Below are 20,425 nucleotides of genomic sequence, written 5' to 3'. Positions count from 1 at the left end.
GAAAAAGAAATTCCAAATAACTAAAACTATCCTCAGCATCCACAGGAAAGGTATTCAGATTTCTAAATAGGGGTGAAAAGGAAGTAATACGTGTTCAGGAAGAGAAATTTATGCTAACACTCTCTTAGAAACAAAATACTTGTCCAAATTAAATTAATATGTCGGAATATGTATGTTATAGATGGGACTTTTTGTAGCAGTGTATTGTTACCTAATGCTCTGTTCAAGTTCTGTGCTATACGATTCCCGTTGATAAAGTTCTACGCGTTGAATTATACGATGACATATCTATAATCATTGTCATCATTCAGGTCCGCACGACGAGGCATTTTAGTGGGTGAGTATGCTACACAAAATTTTAATGTTCCACGGAGCTATACGGAAATCTTAGGCAGAAATTCAACTTACCATACGTCCGGGGTACGCCCGGACAGTCCAGGGGGTTTAGTGCTGTCCATGGTCATGTCCGGGGTTGAGAAACTGCCTGAGGTTTGAGAATTTTATGATTGGCGAAGATTTTTCTTTTAATTTTCATCTACTTCTTCAACATCGCGGTTTTAAACATACTCTTCCAGTTTTGCGCCTCTCAGCCGACCTTGGATCAAGCGCTAAAGTCATTTGTAGTAAGATATTTCAGTTTGGATGAAGAATTTCGAGTTAAACTTTTAAATTTCGATAAAGTGTCAGGCGAAACTACTCCCATTTTGACGCAGTATGTTTCCCAATATGTGAAAAAATAGAACTGAGTAAATAAATTTTAATATCTGAGTAAACGGGTAACACTTTTAAGTAATTTAAAAATTATGCACTGAATTTGATCCAAAAAAATATGGTAAGCGTAAACAAAAGACATTGTAAACAAAGTAACTGTAGCAAAACATAATAATTATCTTCTTCGGTGCATGTATGGTTGCTGAAGGTGGTTCAGTATCTTGAAAATTCATTCAATTACTTGGGTAAGTTATTACTTCGTTGATTAAGTGCTAGTTAGTTAGCATTGTTTACATAAAAGTCTTTAAATGCGTGTTGTTATTTGCAGCCTTTTATGTGGAACGCTACAATAGCAAATCAGTATCAAAATGAAATTAGTGCTTAGGTACACCATGTCATATTTTGTTTTGGCTGTTAAAATGTTTTATCTTACATAATTCGCTCGCTACGTAAATGTAATAATTTTCTATTTATTCTACCCAGATAGTAATCAAATATTGATGAATATTTTATCTCCCCCTTGCGCCTTCAATTGTCTCACTTTATGGATCATATCATTTTTTCGAAATATCTAAATTTAAAACTGAATCGAAAACTGTCAAAAAATTACCTCCCCGTCAGAAACCTGTTCGTCATGTGAGCGAAGTGTCCTGCGCTGCGCGAGAGTTAGTTATTAATCAAGGCATTACTGCGAATTCCGGTAAAACTTTTTCCCATGCGGAAGTCTACTACAGTGCTGTGTTTCGTGTCCCACCCCCGGAAAGTCTTCTGCAAGAAGCTCGGCTGTACATTGTTCTGTAGAGAAGCCGAACGACTCAGGAATGACTAAAGCGCTATCTTTTCTCCAGGAACATATTGAGGCAAATGAGGCGGTAGTTTTGGCGGAGGATAACGTTGTTGTTTAGATTAATACCTAAGGGTAGCAAGTGTGAAGTCGATCAACGACAGACACTAATTGTAGACGCGTACAGACACGCTCTTAGTCCACATATACAGTATGATTCCGTGATAATATTACAAACTTTCAGAGATAATGAAAAAGGGTAAATGTATCGATTTGAAGCAAGGGAACCTGTTCCAGTAACGACAGAATTGTACGTTGTAAGCGAAAATGGTTCTATACTTCTGACAGTGGACTAGATATACCAATACTGTTGTTGCTAAGACTGAAGCCGCGGCAACTTCTGATGTGGCAGTGTGGACCAAAACAAGAAAAAAAGTCCAGTAAATACAGGCTCTAAAATGCGTACCATAAAGAGCTGTGAGCACTTGTTCATCTTCGATAGTGTGAAACACGTCTCTTGTAATACAATCTCTTTGGTTTCAATATTTTTGGAGGAGGTTTTATGGACCAAAAAAAGAAAAAATGTCCATTAAATAGGGGCTCTAAAATGTATACCTTAGGAGCTGTTGGCTCTTGTTCAATAGAAGAGGTGTGTTTCACAGTAGTAAAAGTGAACAACTGCTCGTAGCTCGTAAGATAGACATTTTAGAGCAGATATTTACTAGACATTTTTTCGTGTTTTGGTCCATACTACCTGCTCCAGAAAGCAGGAAATCAAAGAGCTTGGATTAGAAGAGATAACGTTTCATAGTACCGAAGATGGAAAATGCTCACAGCTGTTAACGTGTGCATTTTAGAGCTCATACTTATTAGAAATTTTTTCATGTATTGGTCAATACAAACGCCTTTGAAAGTTGCCTGCCCTGCTACCTTAGCAACAATAGTGCCGGTACACGTATTTCCACTGTCGGAGGTATCAGGATGACATACATTTACAATTTAGGAGTCTCTCGTTTCCGGATCTGGGTCCTAACCTCAATTTGTGATACATCTCGGAATCATTCTGTATATCTCGACACATGACGAGACACACAATGTTAGCCAGGCGGTGACTTCAGATGAAGTGAAAGAAAAGGAGAGGAATAATAACTAAATACCCCATTAATATTAAGATTTTCAAAGACGGAACACTCGGAGAAGAAAAACAATATCAAGCCATTTCCTCTTTTGCCTCAAGTTGCTTGGAGAAATCTAATTTGGAATGGCTGGGTGACTATCTGAACCTTCTAGGATGTGGCCATAACAATGTTACTCTGCAGAGCATCTCTTGCTTCCAGATATTGTCAGTAGTAATGCGGTAAAAGGGTTTTATGGTTGTGAGCCGGAACAAAGATCGTCGCTCATTGCTTACAGCTTTCTCGGAAAGCGAAGCCACTCGCGAATAGCGCCAAGAGAAAGAGGCCACGCGTGCGGAACGCTGCCAGAATTCCCAGCCGGTATTTTGTGTAGGCACCGGATACAAGGCCTTGGCGCCACTTCTTGCCGGATCGGTGTTTGTTTAGCGGCGGCGCTTCCGCCGATTAAGCGGCGCGGGCTAAGGCGCCGGCCGCTTCCCGGTAAATGCTCGCCGCACTCGCTTTGTGGCGGGCGTCAGAAGCCGCCGCCCCCGCGCTCAATGCAGCCGCTGGGGCCATCGCACTGGGCTGCAGCGGTCGCGCACGACTGTCTGCCCTTTTCTGCGCAGCCGTCAACGCCCGACTAATCGATCCAGGAGCTCTGTAGACGATTTAGGTCTTTCCGACTGCATTTAATCACGGGAGTTCCAACACGCTATCTCCGTACAAACTTACCGCCTCAGTTATTCACTGAGGTGACAAATGTCATGTGAAAGCGATATCCACGTGTACAGATGGCGGTGGTATCGGGTACACAAGGTAGAAAAGGGCAGTGCATTGGCAGGCCATTTCGGAAATCGTTGGCGAATTCAACGTTGCGACATCCACAATGACAAGAGTGTGCCGAGAATACCAGATTTCAGGCATTCTCTCTCATCACAGACAACGCAGTGCCGACAGCCTTCCCTTAATGACCGAGTACAATGACATTCACTTAGTTGTCAGTGCTTACAGACAACCAACACTGCGTGAAATTACCGTAGAAATCAATGTGAGATGTATGACGAACGTATCTGTAATGACAGTAGAGCGAAATTTGGTGTTAATGCGCTATGGCAGCAGACCACCAACGCGAATGCCTTTGCCAAGAGTGCGGCAATGTCTGCAGAGCCACTCCTGAACTCGAGATCATATCAGTTGGCGTCTAGACGATCCGAAAGCCGTGGCCTGGTCAGATAAATCTCGAGTTCAGTTGGTAAGAGCTAACGGTAGGGTTCGAGTGTGGTGCAAACCCCACGAAGCTATGGACCTTGGTTTGTCAACACGGCACGGTGGAAGCTGCTTCTGGCTCCATATTAATGTGTGCTTTGTTTAAATATTATAGACTAGGTCCTCTAATCCAAATTAACCGATCATAGGCCGTTGACAGCCATTCACGGACTTCATGATCCCAAACGACGATGGAATTTTTATGGATGACAGTGCGCCATGTTTCGCGAGTGGTTCGAAGAACATTCTGGACAATTAGAGCTAATGATTTGTCGTCGCAGATCGCCCAGCCTGAATCCGATCGAACATTTGTGAGACACAATTCGTGCACAAAATCCTGCACCGACAACACTTTTTTGCGGTTACGACGGCTATAGATGCAGCGTGGCCCAATAATTATTCATGAGACTCTCAACGGCTTGTTGAAACCTTGCCACGTCGAATTGTTTCACTATGCCTGGCAATAGGAGGTCCAACACGATATTAGGAAGTAGCCCATGACTCTTGTCACCTCATTGTATTGTGTATTTTGTAGAAAACTCTAACTGGAATATGCCCTTTGAAATTCTAATGGCAACAATGAAAATATACATGTATCCAAAGGTCATCCACAACTTGTACTAAAATCTAGTACGGTTAGAAGAGTCGAAAGACAGAAAAGGATGTCGGATACCGATCGTAAGTGTTGCTTGGGATTGGACGACAAAGTTCGGCAACAAGGGAAGTAGTCGGTTGGTCTAAGTGAGAGAGAGTCTTGATCTGACTATGTTGTTAAAATTTCCTTATTACTTGAATAAGTACTGTAATGCTACACGCTATGAGTGTTTTACAACTTCTGACTTAATTCAGAAGACAGTATCAACTCCTTATGTACTTGTCAAAAAGGAAATGCAGCCAGAAGGAAACCAGTTCCTTACACAGAGACGGTGACGAACTAGCACCGTTCCGTCTACTTAAAATGGAACTGTCAGTACTGACAGAGCTCACACCCAAGACACGATACGTAGAATTCCCTAGCTAATCGAACAGGATTCCACCAGCTGCGCTGTAGCTATTGCCAATAACTCTGCTTAGCTCTGCCTGGCTCCTCTCATTGGCTGCCTATGCCGATACAAATTGCAACTTCCTAATCTCAATGCAGTAGAACACTTGGAGCGTCCTGCTTCCGATTTTTATTCAGTTTTCCCCTTCGCCCTCCTGACATGGCGTGTTGTCGAAGGGCTCTAACCATCTCATTGGCTCTAATTGTGCACTGTTCTTCGGAGGCGGGGAGAGGGAGGCGTCTGTTGTTAAATAATGTCTAATGCCTGCTACACGCTCTTCCTTACGTACAGGTGCCCTTTCCAAAGACTTGCTCCTTTCATCTCACTATTACCCTTAGTCCTTGTCTGCAGTTACATTATTCTTGTTTTTGTTTTTTTTCACTTATAGTGTTATCGCTACACGCGACTGTCGCTACCCTGTCGCCTCTGATCAGAATATTTCTCCAACGTGTTCAGGAGCTTCTGACATTTTATATAACCTCTCTCCGGTGTCTGGCTGTTGTCACGCGTAGGTTACCAGAATCTCTTCTGCCATAACTTTCCCTTTGTTATGTTTGGAGCCAACTAGGTTTGGCCCGTTACCGTGGGTACTACAAGACGAATACTAGTATAGGAGAGAGGCAGGCACTGTTGTAGGCTGTCAGCGATGTCATTCAACCTGTACACTGAGCAGGAGTGAAGGAAAGCAAGGAGAAATTTAGAGAGGGAATTTGAGTTCAAGAGGAAAGAATAAAAACTCCGCTGCAGAGGGAAAATCTCATTCTGGAAACATCCCCAAGGGTGTGGCTAAGCCATGTCTCCGCAATATCCTTTCTTTCAGTAGTGCTAGTTCTGCAACTTTCGCAGGAGAGCTTCTGTAAAGTTTGGAAGGTAGGAGACGAGGTACTGGCACAAGTAAAGCAGTGAGTACCGGGCGTGAGTCGTGCTTCGGTAGCTCAGTTCAGTCTGCCTTCGGCAGTGCTACGGCACGGACGTCTGTTTACGTCCCTGCCGGAGTAATTCGCGCTCGCGCAGTTGTTTACCTCTTCGGAGTACTCGCGCGTTTAGACGACTCGATACAGAATGGCACATGCATACCGAAAGTCGACTCTCAAGATTAGTTTTTCGAACGTATATGCGAGACCGAAAGCCTACGAAATAGAAAGGTTCCTACGAGACGAAGTTAAACTTGACTACAACGAACTTATCGGAATCCACCTCTCCATAGTGAGCAGTGTCGTTTACGTCAAGCTGATTAACGATGCAGTGTGTGACAGAATCATCCGAGATACTAAACATGGACTCAAATTTCGTCACTCTGATGGACATGTTGGAGAAGTAACTATTGATCATGCAGGACTGGGCTTACGAAACATACGCATTTTCGAACTTCCCTTCGAGGTTCCGTCTGACTTGGTCATTGACGCCTTACGCCCGTATGGAAGAGTGCTCAGCCACGTTCAGGAAAAATGGTCCAACTTCACGACTTACCCCGTTCTCAATGGGGTGCGTCAAATCAGAATAGAACTGACACAACATGTACCCTCGTACTTGTTCATCGGCGGATGCAGAGCTATAGTCATCTACGATGGACAACCCAAAACATGCTCAGGATGCGGGAAAGAGGGCCACGTGCGTTCCGAATGTATGCAGCGGAGGATAGTGCAAGTTCCAAATGGCGAACCTGTACCTACGTCCACGTTGACGCCGCTGCCACTAACGTATGCGGACGCATTCCGAACAGATCCCATCCCGAAGAATGACCAGGTACAGAATCCTGACAGTTTACGGCAACCGACTGCAGCAGAGACCGCCTCCAGTGACGAAACGACGCACACTTCTGCCGCTCCGCCGCCGACGACGCCCTTAACCGAGCGGAAAGGATCGGTAGGAGATATGGAAATTGATCCTGCGGTTGTGCCGACAGCTGCTTTCGTCCCTGAGCACCGGGAGTCACTTCCGCACTCGGATACGGAGGCGCACACGCGCAAACAACGGTCGCCGAAGCGCCACAAGAAACGACGGCTAGCGCCGTCGGATACCTGCTTACTGCAGTCCATGTCAGACGATCTTGGGTGTAACGTCGATACAGTGCATCCGGAGGCGCAACGGGAGGTTCTACCCCCCACACAGCAGTACGACGCCAATCACGCTAGACAGGAGTTGAATACAGACACACCGGACGGAAAGCCGACGGAAGGAGACCCTCCACCCACCGCAGCAACGCCACCGCCTTCGGTCAGCCCGACCGGAGAGACGCGACGGGAGCTGGACCTCCAGCACAGTAACTGGGCCGACGAATCCGATGCTGACCCACACACTGACGACGCACCCGCAATGGCGAGTGCTGCGTCCACCGGATGTTAACCGCGCAGAAGATGCAGATTGACGCACAGACAGCAGGTCACCGGGCAGCAGCACACAAATTAACATAAGCGTTCATGTGCGCTTTACGCACTGAGGAACAGCGGCAGGCATATCGAACAGCCTCTATTAATATTAATACGATCAGAACGCCTGTAAAATTGCAGTTATTACGAGACATGTTGCATGCGTCAGACGTCGACATCGTTCTGCTGCAGGAAGTATGTGTTGAGAGCTTCCCCGACCTCTATGAGTACGATACGTACATTACACCTACTACCGACGGCGGCAGCGGAACAGCGATACTTCTACGTAGTGGCATAGTAGCCGAGGACGTGGTGTACCTGCCGTCAGCGCGGGGACTGGCTCTCACAGTGCTGGGAGTACGGGTCGGTAACATTTACGCACCGTCGGGGTCCGACAGACGGCGCGACCGATCCCGATTTTACGCAGAGGAGATTGCAACACTATTCTTAGGTCGGTATGAAAATGTCTTATTTGGAGGCGACTTCAACTGCGTGCTCGCACCAAAGGATCAACACCCACGTTATACTTCATGCCCGGAGCTGCGACAACTCATACAGGACATGAATCTCGTTGATACATGGGAGAAGATACATGGCGACAGACGTGGATACACCTACGTCACGAGTCACTCTGCAAGTCGGCTCGATCGCATTTACGTAACACGTCGTCTCGAACCTGCGATCCTCGATGCGGAATTGTGGCCTGTCGCCTTTTCAGATCACATAGCATATATTTGCACGGTCTCCCTGAGTCGCCAACAAGTTTGGAGGAGTCGCAGTGTTTGGAAACTGAATACAGCACACCTCAGGGAACCTGAGTGCAGACGCATAGTCGAAGATGCTTGGCACGTGTGTGAACGACGCCTCCCGACATATCCGACGACGTTGCAGTGGTGGCTGGAATGCGTTAAGCCTGCATTGCGCCGAGCGTTAATTGCATACGGAAGAGAGCAGATGATGTGGAGGCGACACACGACGGAATTTTATTTCACGATGCTCCGCGAGCTTTCTGTACAAGCACCTTCACAAGAGCGTCGAGCCGGTATAAAACGAGCACAGGCCCAAATAATTTCCATAACGCGCCGCCGTCTGGAGGGAGTCGCAATCCGTGCAAGGGCCTTTGAACGAGTCCATGGAGAATCACCGTCGATGTATCACGTTATCAGAGAAAAACAACGTAGCCGCAGAACCTTAATACAGACGGTCGTACTGCCAGATGGTCGCCGCATGACAACGCAAAAAGATATTGCCAACGCTTTCGTGGAACACTACGGTCATCTCTATGAAGAAGCGGAACACGATCAGCCAGCCTTTCAGGAGGTCCGTCGAACGCTCTCCGCGTGTCTCGACGAGCCGGCCAACCTGGAGTTAACAGGTGAAATCACAGTTGACGACGTAATGGGAGCGATTGATAAGGGAGCGTCGCACAAGTCGCCGGGGCCCGACGGGTTTCCGTTAGAGTTCTATCGTACATTTAAAGATCTCATGATTCCACGATGGACTGCCATGTACTGCGAATTGATGTCTCCCAACGTGCCTCTTCCACCCGCCTTCGTGGAAGGAATGATCATCCCCATCCACAAACCATCTGGCGGCACAGGGATACAGGCCTACCGGCCACTGACCCTTCTTAATTGCGACTACAAGATCTACGCCAGGATACTTGCAGCACGTTTTAAACGCGTAATACGTCAAGTGATTTCACTCGACCAAACCCAGCTAGGAGGAGACAGTAATATACAAACGGCACTCAGTGACTACCGCGATGTTATCGCACTGGCATCAACATGTCGTCTCCGGGGTGTATTGGTATCGATAGACTTCGATCGCGCATTTGACAGGCTGAGTCATGCTTATCTCACGGACGTTATGACAAAAATGAAGTTTCCGGAAAGTTTTGTCACCGTCGTTATGAGACTACTCCACGGAGCCGCATCCAAAGTGCTCATCAACGGACGCTTGGTGGGGCCCATCACCATCTCACGATCGATCAGACAAGGGTGCCCGCTGTCAACGATATTGTATGCCATCGCTGTCGAGCCCCTGCTCTGCGGGCTCCGGAATCGACTCCAAGGAATGACGATAAGGCACAACAAGTTTATATGCCGAACATACGCAGATGATCTAGTGTTTTTAGCACGGTCAGGAGACGAGGCAAGAGCCTCCTTGCATTGGATTAATTTGTATTGTATGGCTACGGGAAGTCGCCTGAACATGGCAAAGTCGGGAGCGATGAACATCGGGAGAGGACTCCCGACAGGAAGTGTAGCACCATTACAGCCGATCAACAAGATGAAATGCCTAGGAATTATCTTCACTACAGACGTTCGACGCACGGCGGCACTAAGTTACAGACATCTTCTGCAAACAATTCGTGCGAGTGTCCGAAGTCACAGGTTAAGGGCACTGGATATGATACAACGAATCACCTTTGCCAACACTTACCTAGCCTCTCGCATCCCCCACCTGGCACAAGTTCTTCCTATGCCGGTGGTGCTGGCCCGCCGGATCCTGGCGGCACTAGGATATTTTGTGAGCACGGGTCTGCTTTTTAAGGTAGGATACGAAACCCTCACCCTTCCTCGTAGTCGTGGAGGTCTTGGACTAGACCACGTACGCGACCGAGCAGTGGCTATTTATGTAACCACAATGATAAAGATGTGGACACGACACCAGACAAGTCTGACGGGCACCTTGATAGACGTACTCGCTCCACCTTCTCGTTCGGCTCCGGTAGCGGTGGCTCACATCTCACCATCGCTTACCCATATGCGAACCTTTTTTGTGGAACACAGTTACGTACATATGGAACTACCGACTACCAGGACGGCAACGGCACGTGATATATATCACATCTTAACTCGACGACGGCCGAACAATGCCGTAGAGCGCCGCCAACCAACAGTTACGTGGTCAGTGGTATGGCGTACAGTGCACCATCCACACCTTGATACAGGAACGCGCGCACTGTGGTATCAGGTGGTAAATGGGAAATACGTGACTCGTTCCAGGTTGCATACAATTCATATGGCGGACGAGCCACTGTGTCCGCAGTGCAATGTTATAGACACAGAGGAGCATCGCCTGATATGCGGTCCTTCGGCGGACGTATGGTGTTTGGTCAAAAAAATGATCGCCTTCCTCCTTCGGGTGGGGCCGCAAACAGTAGAACCACGCACATTACTTCTCCCAGATAGGACATATTATCCCCGAACAAAGACAAACGCCGTGACTTGGATTCGAGGTTTGACTGTACGTTATCTTTTCCGAGACGGCAGTAAGAATGTGCTTGACTTCTGGGCCTTATTACAGGAACATCACTCACAGCTTATGAGACATCCGAGATATAGAACATATTACGCAAATTTTTTAGGGAGTGCCTTGCTTGATCCCCCACCCAGTTGGGGTGTCCCGGGTAGGAGAATGTAATTATTACCTATAAGTATTAGAACAAGAAAGGACCAGGACAGTGGAGAGTCCACAAACACACGTGAAGACGTACCCGACACCAACGCGAGGTATGACGGGATTAGCGAGGTACGCGCCTGAAAGAGGAACGTAGACCGTTGTTGTTTTGTCCTGACGGAAGCAGGATTTTTTTTATTTTTTTTATTTTTTTTAATTTTTTTTTAATTTTTTTTATTTTTTTCACACTTGTGTAAAAAAAAAGGTGGACAGTCCACTTATTTACGTTTCCCAGAAAAAAAATTATGTTATGAAGTCATCGTCTTCTATATTAAAAAAAAAATTGCTAGAAGCAGTTTATGTTTGTTATGGAAAAAAAAAAAAAAAAAAAAAAAGGTTGGTAGAGCACTTGCCCGCGAAAGGCAAAGGTCCCGAGTTCGAGTCTCGGTCGGGCATACAGTTTTAATCTGCCAGGAAGTTTCAAAAACTTGAGGTTTGCCGATGACAATGTAATATTGGCATCAGAGCAGTTTGACTCAATGGATAGTGTTTATGAAAGAATTTATAAGGTCGTTATCCACGAAATTAAAACAAAGGTAACGGAATGCAGCCGAATCAAATCAGGTGATGCTGACAAGATCAGATTAGAAAATGAGAGAGTAAAAGTAGTAGACGAGATTTGTTTTCTGGGCGGTAAACTAACAAACGGTGGCCCAGTCTTTCTAATCAAATTGCGTGCCTATGGAGTACCGTTTCTGTTGTGCGATTGGGTTCGTAATTTCGTGCCAGAAAGAGCACAGTTCGTAGCAATTAACGAAAATCATCGAGTAAAACAGAAGAGATGTCCGGCGTTCCGCAAGGAAGTATTATAGCCCTCTGCTGTCCCTAATCTGCATACACGATTTAGTAGATGATCGTGACAGCCTTCGTAGACCGTTCTGCACACGATGCTATCATTTACCGTGTAGTGAAGTCATCCGAAGATCCCAACTGCAAAATGACTTAGACACAATATCCGCATAGTGCGAAAAGTGGCAACTGCCTCCCAGTAAGGAAAAGTGTGAGCTCATCCACATGCATACAAAAAGAAATCTGTCAAATTTCTGTTACTCGATAAACCAGATCAATTTAAAGACTGTAAATTAAACTAAATACCTACGAATTACAACTATGAGCAACTTAAATTGGAAACATCACATAGATAATGTTGTTGGGAGAGCAAACCAATGACAGAAATTTTTTGTCAGAACACTTAGAAGATGCAGCAGGTGTACTAAAGAGACTGCCTACACTACCTTTGTTCGTCCTCTGCTATGCCGTGTGGGATCCTTAATAGACAGAACTAACGGAGAGCGTCGAAAAAGTTCTAAGAAGGGCAACTCGTTTTATATCATCGCGAAACAGGCGAGAGAGTGCCACATATATGATAAGCAAGTTGGAATGGCAGTCATAAAAACACAGAAGTTTTTCGTTGTGCCAAAATCTTTTAACGAAATTTTAATCGCCAACTTTCTCCTATGAACGTGAAATATTTTACTGTCGCTGCCCTACATAGGGAGATACGATTATCATAGGAAAACAAGAGAAATTAGAGCTCCTACAGAAAGATTGAAGTGTTCATTTTTCCCACACAGTAGAGAAATGGTCTGAAGGCGGTTCGAAGGACACTCTGCCAGACAGTTAAGTGGGAATTGCGGAGTAGTGATAAGTAGTTGAGATGATATAAAACGCAGAATGACAGTAGCAAGAAGAGCGCACCTGAAAAAGAAAGTTACGTTAATATCATATTCAAAGTTAAATGCTAGGCAAATTTTTTTATAAATATTTGACTGTAGTGATGTCTTTTAAGGAAGTGAAACGTGGAAGATGAACATTTCACGCAAGTAGAGAACAGAAGCTTTTGAATTGTGGTGATATAGAAGAATGCTGAAGATTGGATAAATAGATCCGATAACTTCTGAGGAGATACTCAGTTGAAAAGTGAACTAGATAAGCTAGTGACACAACATGATTAAAAGAAGGGATCGATCGGTAGGACACATGCTGACGCATGAAAGAATTGTCAATTTGGTAGTGGTGAGAGGTGTAGGAGCAAAAACTGTAGCGGGACACCAACGACTATAGCAAGCAGCCTCAAATCCATTGCTGTATGGAATCCTTACTAGACAGAACTGTAATTGTGCCGAGATGAACAGGATAGCGTGAGAATAGCATGCAACCAGCCGTCGGTCTGAAGACCATAACAACATCAAAGTGTTCATTTTCATTCAGATGATTAAAATCTCTAGACCATCAACATTATACCCGCATATTGACTACCAGATATGAATGAGGAGGGCAAAGTGAAAATTTTCGTCAAAGCAATCAAAGTAACTGCACCTTGGATGAGCTATGTCATAATTTATTATTATTTTTGTCTTTGATTAATTTCAGGGTTTGGGCCATATCCACCTAAGGAATGTCACAATAAAGATAAATAGTGGAAATTTTGGTACAGTTATTAACCTAAAATCGACACTCGGAAGCCACAGTAGCTAAAATGCAAGTTTGTAGCTTCCCCTGTCCTTAATCAAGTTCCACAAACTTTTTCTAGGTGTGTGACCACAAAATCGTGTCACATAATCCAAGTTTTTCGCCACTCTAGCAGAAGAAAAATACGTAAAGCACTTATCATAGTATGGGGTGTTTATTTGTATAAATGAATGGTGCGGTTTTTAAAATTTAATAATAAATTAATGTATTACTTTATATGGCAAACCTTACAGCATAAGCAGCAGCAATTGTCCAAGCTTTTAATGCGCAACTCGCTGTTCGCTTATCATGCTTACTGCGTATACGTAGTGTCTGTTTCCATAATAACGTTGCAAAAGGAAAAGGTTTACCGTGTACTCACTTTGAGGTTTCCAGTTGCCTTTTTATGAAGAAGACTCCTCGCCGAAAGAGTGCCCTAGGAGTTTCACCGAAGTTCTCACAAATCACTTCGTAGAACAAGCAGGGAATTGTTCATGCCAAAGATTACGGTGGGGAAAGTGTTGCGCAAGTGACTATGTTTTAAACCGTAAAAATTGGGATTAATGCAGGCCCTTACACTAGCAGACAGAATGAAAAGGCGTGACTTTGGTGAAGAGCTGCAGTTAAAAAATGGAGGACGCGGTTTTTGTAGAAGGACACATCTTCAGCAATGAAGCCTCTTTCCATGTAAGTGGCGAGGTGAGCGCACACAATGTCTGTATCTAGGGAAGCGAGAACCCAAACACGCTGATAGAGAGCATCAGCGTGACTCTCCAAAAGCAAACGTTTCCAGTGCGGTGTCACGAGAGAAAGTGCACGTCCCAATTTTTTTCGAGCGACAGTCGGTGACGGTTTACTCATTTCTAGAAATGTTGGAAACTTGATTGGTACCCTAGCTGAACACCAGTTATTATGACGGTTGCCTTTTCCAATTGAACGGTACTACACCGTATTTTGATAGGAATGTACGTGAGATCTTTAGTCGTGATTTCACTTAACTGGACTGGACGTGGTGCAACAACAGACAACAACCTTCCCCCCTGTCCAACCCGTTCGCCGTATTTAACACCCTGTGGTTTCCTTCTATGGGGTTTTGTGAAACACTGAGTTTGTGTACCGCCAATGCCTAAGTTCCTTGAGGAAGAGTGTGATTGGTAAAGCGTTCACTGCAAATCATGCTATACCGAGTGTGGGATGAATTTGGCTAGCGTGTAAATGTGTGTCGTGTAACCGATGACGTACATATTGAATGATTGTGATTAACGCATCAGTATCTTGGACGTTTGCCGCTGCTTATGTTGTTTGTAAGTAATAAATCGACTTATTGTTAACTTTTAAAACTGTACCATTTATTAATAAACATCCTGTATTAGGAAGACCGGAAAGTATTATCATTTGTTTTCATTTATCAGCTCATTTCCTAGTTCAAAGTCATGTCAGAGACATTTTCTGGTTGGAGTGATTTGTTTACTCATAATCATTAAATCATAAATCTTTTCCAATTTATGGTGAAACGGACAACAAAATACCAGAATAGGAACATATCCAGCATCATATACTTTTTGTGTCACAAGGTTAGTAACGCAAATGTTGCTACCAAAAACATTTGCGATGTTTATGCAAGCCAATAGACATTCGTAAATACCAAAGATGGTTTTTAAAGTTCAAAACCGGTAAGTTTCATCTTCTCGAATCGTGTCGATCAGGCAGACCAACAGCTTTAGACAGTGACACGTTAAGGGCAGAAGCAAATCTGTGTCAGACAATCGAGGGACTTTCAAACGCTCATAAGCAACCTTGATCGACAATCCAAGTACATTTACAGCATTCTGATAAAGACAAACAAAGCTAACTGGTCAACCACGTGCAATTTATTGCTTCAGTGACACAATACAGAAGCGTTTTTGGGTCGCTTGATTATCGGAGATGAAAAATGGGTCCTCTGTGATAATCTGAAACGCAATAGACAGTAAGGCGCTCTCCGAATGGATCGCCACAAAGTACAGCCACGCCAGGTTTACGCCTCGAAAAGGAGTTTTTTGCGTTTAGTGGAGTATTCGAGGGGATGTTCATTCTGAAGTGTTGAAACCTCGACAAACTGTAAATGCAGAGCCTTCTTGTGAATTACTGGATCAAATAAATCAATTTTTAACCGAAAAGTGCCCAACGATTGTCAGCGCCAAAGGCATTTTTCTGCAACACAGTAATACAAGACCGCACTTCGCAAATCGAACCCTGGAAAAAATTAATAAATTGGGCTGGGATGTATTTTCTCCCCTACCATACTCGCCCGATGTTGCGCCATCATATTGCCATTGATTCCACCGCTGCAACATTTTATAAGTAGCAAAAAATTTGAATATGTGGTTGATGTCCAACATGCCATCTCCTGATTTGTTGCCCAAGAACCAGTTGATTTTTATCGATCCGACATTGAAAATTTGCATACTAGGTGGCAAAAGGTTGTGGATAACGACGGTTATTACATCTCTGATTAAAAATAAAATCTTTCTCACAATTTATCTGTTCGGTTTTAACGTAAAAAAGTGACGTTACTTTACGGTTCACGCAATATATGGATTTGACAAATAAGAATTATAATTATTCACTGCAGTGCACAGTTGTGCATTTTCGTATACAAACTGTAGTTGCCACTGAAAAAAAAAATCGTCTTCCATCATCTTTTACGTAGTCACATACAGTAGCTAGCCAACTTTAGTTTTGTAAATGATGTAAAGTTTAGTCTATCCACTCCCGTGAAACGATTCATGTAACCCGCTATAAACGGCATCGTTTGCTAGATTAGGTCTTATTGCAATAAATGAGAATAAAGAACTTCAACACAGTGTAAGAGGATCCTAGGGGGAACTTTGAGGGGAACAAACAAGGTTACAGACCTGGAAAGTATTGTGATTTTTCTAAAGGAACTACCGATAAGTTTTCGGGAGACAAAAGATTATCCAGTACAGCAAATATTATTTTTACCTTTGTTTGGAGAGTTTCACATGCGAAGCTGTCACCAGTTCAAAGGCTGGTTTTTCTCATCCCAGAGCTTTTCTTGACTTTGCACTGTTCAGTTACAAATTTCCCCTTCTTTGATCTGATAATTGGCTCAATCGCAATTTAATGTGTGATCCGTACCACGGTCCTACTAGGTACTTAGCATATGCAGAAAGCATAGAAAGAAAAGAAAATCACAGCGGTTGAAAGAAGCTTAGAACCAGCTGAGAGATCGTCGATAGTAAATTAAACCGGATTTGAATTGAAATATTTCCAGTATTGCGTCCCTCTCTACATAAGAAGTGAGTGTTTAAGGATATTAGTTGTAATATGAAACTTAAGTTGCTTGTGTTTTGAGCAGAGCGTATGCAACAGGTTTCCTCCTTGTTAACGACGGCCCTGCGTTGCAAGTTCTTTACACGGAGAGACGTTTTTGGATCCCCTTAGGGCACTCTCTGTTACATTACTTCTCGTTGTGTTTGTAAACGTATTTTATTTGCTTCCTTGTTTTACCTTCGTAATCGACTAGTCGACTGCCTACCCGGGTAGGACGGTAGGATCATTGCAACTGAATTAACTAATTAACTCTTACGCAAGAGTAATTAATTGCCGACTTCCTTGTCGCTAATGAAACATAATCCAAGGAAGCGCTCTGTGGTGGTTGTGAGCTACAGATATTCCGGTCCACTGAACTGTGGATCAGTCATTATCTCCATGATATATGAGTATGCAAGACGCTGTGCTAATTGCACCCGAAATACGTTGTGGTCGAACAAGACGGTGAAGGCAACACAATGCTTTCATTAACGCGAGCTCTCTCCTTCAGTAGTTATTCGATAAGTCATTTCTCATCGTAATGTAATTGGCTCTCTCTTCCCATTCCATCTGCCAAGGGAGAATAGCCATCACCAGGCGCGGAAAACTTGGCAGCATGTCGCCTTCGGCAATGTATGTTTCAGCGCCACAACTGCTTGCTGTTACAGTGAAGGGACTAGCGACCACAGGAATTTGTTTGTCAAACTCGGTCCAAACTGAACAGGAACAACGACGGACACCACGTAAAAAATAATGTTCGAATTCGGGAAGGCTTCATTGATTTGGCGGTGAACAGGTTATTTCATTGTTTTATTACCGGGGGGGCAGAAGGGTGCTGGAGTGACGTTTGATTACACACAGTGCTGTGTGAGCTATCTCCTATCTAGCAGTTACTATTAAAAACGGAATAGTGCTATGTTAAGGCGCGCATTCATGCGAGCGCTAGAAAAGATTTTGAGGTATAACCACCTTCGCATTGCATACTGCTGTAGCAAAATATCATTGGTAACATAAAAGTCGAAGTCTTTTCTTTTTGTTAAGACACCAGCTTCATATTTTCTTTTTATATTTTTATTTTAAGTTCTTCGAGGCGAAAATGAGAAACAAGCTCTGATCCGTAGAAAAGAATTTACGAAAGTTCGAAAGTCGTATTTAAGTAATTGGACGTCTCAGAAAATGGTTTTTCTTTTTCTTACATTATGTTTTCTGTCTCATCTTTTAGTGTCTTTTTCATTCTCGAAGAAGATTCAAGTATGTAAAAACAAGCATGTAGCACTAACCGCTAGTGAAAATGTGTTAATGTAAATGTCAGCCTCGGGCGCCTAAACTACGTAACTATGTGTCCAAGATGACATTACCTTACAGCTAGTAAGCAACATTTTCTACCTGATCAGAGCTAAACGTGGGTGGTCGGAACGTATTCTGTACCACGCTCCTACCGAATGCGTGTCTACTGTGCAGCTTCCCTTGGTAAAGAGAGTCAGTAAAAAGTAGCCAGGAAATTAAATTTCTGCGTAATCGTGGTAAATGATGTCTTGAATTGTGATCTTAATCACTTATTGAATTAAGTGATTGTGGACCTGTAGTTCGACACATTATTTTGATATTTTAGTGTCATATTGTAATGGCAATACTTTCTATAAGAATTTGCCCATCAAAATAACGAATAGATTGGCAAATTATTCGTAGATACCTAGATTTGACAACTGACATCAACCATGAATTTAACTGTACAATGTTTGCAGAACTATCACACAGCAGCACTTGGCAGTCGTTTTGTTAACCTTATCACACAGCAGCACTTGGCAGTCGTTTTGTTAACCTTGTATGGGGGTTCAAATGGTTCAAATGGCTCTGAGCACTATGGGACTTAACTTCTGAGGTCATCTGTCCCCTAGAACTTAGAACTACTTAAACCTAACTAACCTAAGGGCATCACACACATCCATGCCCGAGGCAGGATTCGAACCTGCAACCGTAGCGGTCACGCTGTTCCAGACTGTATCGCCTAGAACCGCTCGGCCACCCCTGCCGGCCTTCTATTGAGGGTAGAAAACAGTACAGATTCTTGGTATATTACTCAGAATAAGATTATAACATTTATTCTACTGTTGAAGTTATATAATCATCTGCATAAAAGGGACACTGTAAGAAACGAAAGGATGATGGACTGGTTCAATCCGTATTAGTAGATCGACGTACTTATATTTTAGTACTTCTCGAAGCCGGTAATCAAGTGCAGTCTGGTACTGTAGCTTAACTACATAAATTAGCTTCCAGACTAGAGAATAATTACAGTTTGTGTAATAAAAGTGTAAATGAGCGATCTTGGGCGCTGCAAACGTGAGTACACGCACAGCAAGTAAAGTTAACGGACCAAGTGTGTCGTTCAGTGGTCTGCAGTGGTTGTGTGAGCAATATACATACCAACATACCTGGTGGCCGCTCCAGTTTGCTGGCCAACCACTGGGTTGAGGACTTCTTTACATTTAGATGGGTGCAGAATCAGTCAATGACTATGAATGGAAGACTATGCCATAACAACACAGACAACAGAGACAACCTCAAAGAATTTCAGCACTCGTTCAACTAAGATATGGGCAGAGAAAATGTGTATTTCCCTCCTCATTGTAACTCTACGAGTAAAACGGTCATGAAGCAACATTAACACGCAGATATTTATAAAAACTGATAATCCCTATCAAGAAAATTCTGAGAAATTAAGATTCTCTTCGGCCATCAAATAATTTCAGAATTTCTCAATAGGCGTGAAACAAATGTATAATTTTTTCATTACGGTAAGGCACATGTCCTCTGTTTGCGTGAGGGGTTGAATTTCTTGTTGATGTATACTCAGAGAGAAAGTTCGCCATAAGTTAATTCACAGATATTTTTCGGTGTGTTTAAGAAGAGAACTGCAGCGAATATTTCTCAAAAATTAACTACGCGAATCAGTTGCATACTCTTCTGTAACACTGAGAATGCTAAGGAAGTCCCGAATTGCTGTTACGTAACGGGTCCTGGTAAGGGTGATTTCGTATTGTGATAAAATTTCAAAGGTGTCACAGTAACTTGTGGATGATGAGTGCTTTATTCAATGAAGTACTGTGTTCATGTAACTGTGGATGGGTGTGAAATAAAGGGAGAAACGAGAAGCAACCTGATGCCTAGTTTCTTCTCTCTCTCCCTTTATGAGTCATCAGTATTCTGACTGGTTTTAATGCGGCTAACCACGAATTCCAGTCATGTGCCAGACTCATCATTTCAGAGTAGCCCTTGCACCCTAGGTCCTCCGTTATAGTGCAGAGTGGCCGTCGAACACAACGTCTGTTTCCGGCGGACGGATAGCCGTCACAAAGTTACATGCGGTCTTCCCAAGGTTCTTGGAATTTCATTTAGTATATTGAAAGAGAGGTTTTTGATCGGGAGATGTTCATGCCAGTAGTTCTGCCTTCTTTTCTGGCCTAATACTGTCGCATTAAAATTGTTCCTTAGTCAGGAAACCAACGGCTGCATTCAGATGAACGGAGGTAGAGCGCGTGACTAATCTAGACTGAAACCAGCTAGTTCCGCTACATAGTGGAGAAATGTACTAGACAAAGAAGACAGCGTCACTCAGAAATCCAATATGTTGTCGCCGACTCTCTAGTGTCGGAAGGGGGGATATCGTTGAATCACGGACCAGAAGTCTCAAACAGAGCTCATCATTCATAATCAGTCAGCGACGACTTCCACGTACATTCGTTCTGCGAGTGACAAGGCACTTAGTCATGGCAACCTGGGAGGTCATTCGCCCATCTGTCACTTCAAGTTGCATTGCAGCTACAGTGTACCAGAACCGTAGTATCTTTCCATCAAATAGTGGCTGATCTATGATATGAACTATTTATGTGGTGAACAGTG

General features: G+C 43.8%; 1 protein-coding gene across 1 annotated transcript in view; it reads right to left on the bottom strand.

The window, feature by feature from the left end:
• LOC126355613 (paired box protein Pax-6-like) overlaps positions 1-20,425 on the bottom strand; it is a 271,183-nt gene that overhangs the window by 74,615 nt on the left and 176,143 nt on the right. The gene's annotated exons all lie outside the window — the stretch shown is intronic.

The sequence above is a fragment of the Schistocerca gregaria genome, chromosome 3 (genome assembly GCF_023897955.1).
Source record: "Schistocerca gregaria isolate iqSchGreg1 chromosome 3, iqSchGreg1.2, whole genome shotgun sequence".
NCBI classification, from domain to species: Eukaryota; Metazoa; Arthropoda; class Insecta; order Orthoptera; family Acrididae; genus Schistocerca; species Schistocerca gregaria.
The sequence above is the reverse complement of the archived record's forward strand: the minus strand, read 5'-3'. Positions and strand labels throughout refer to the sequence as shown.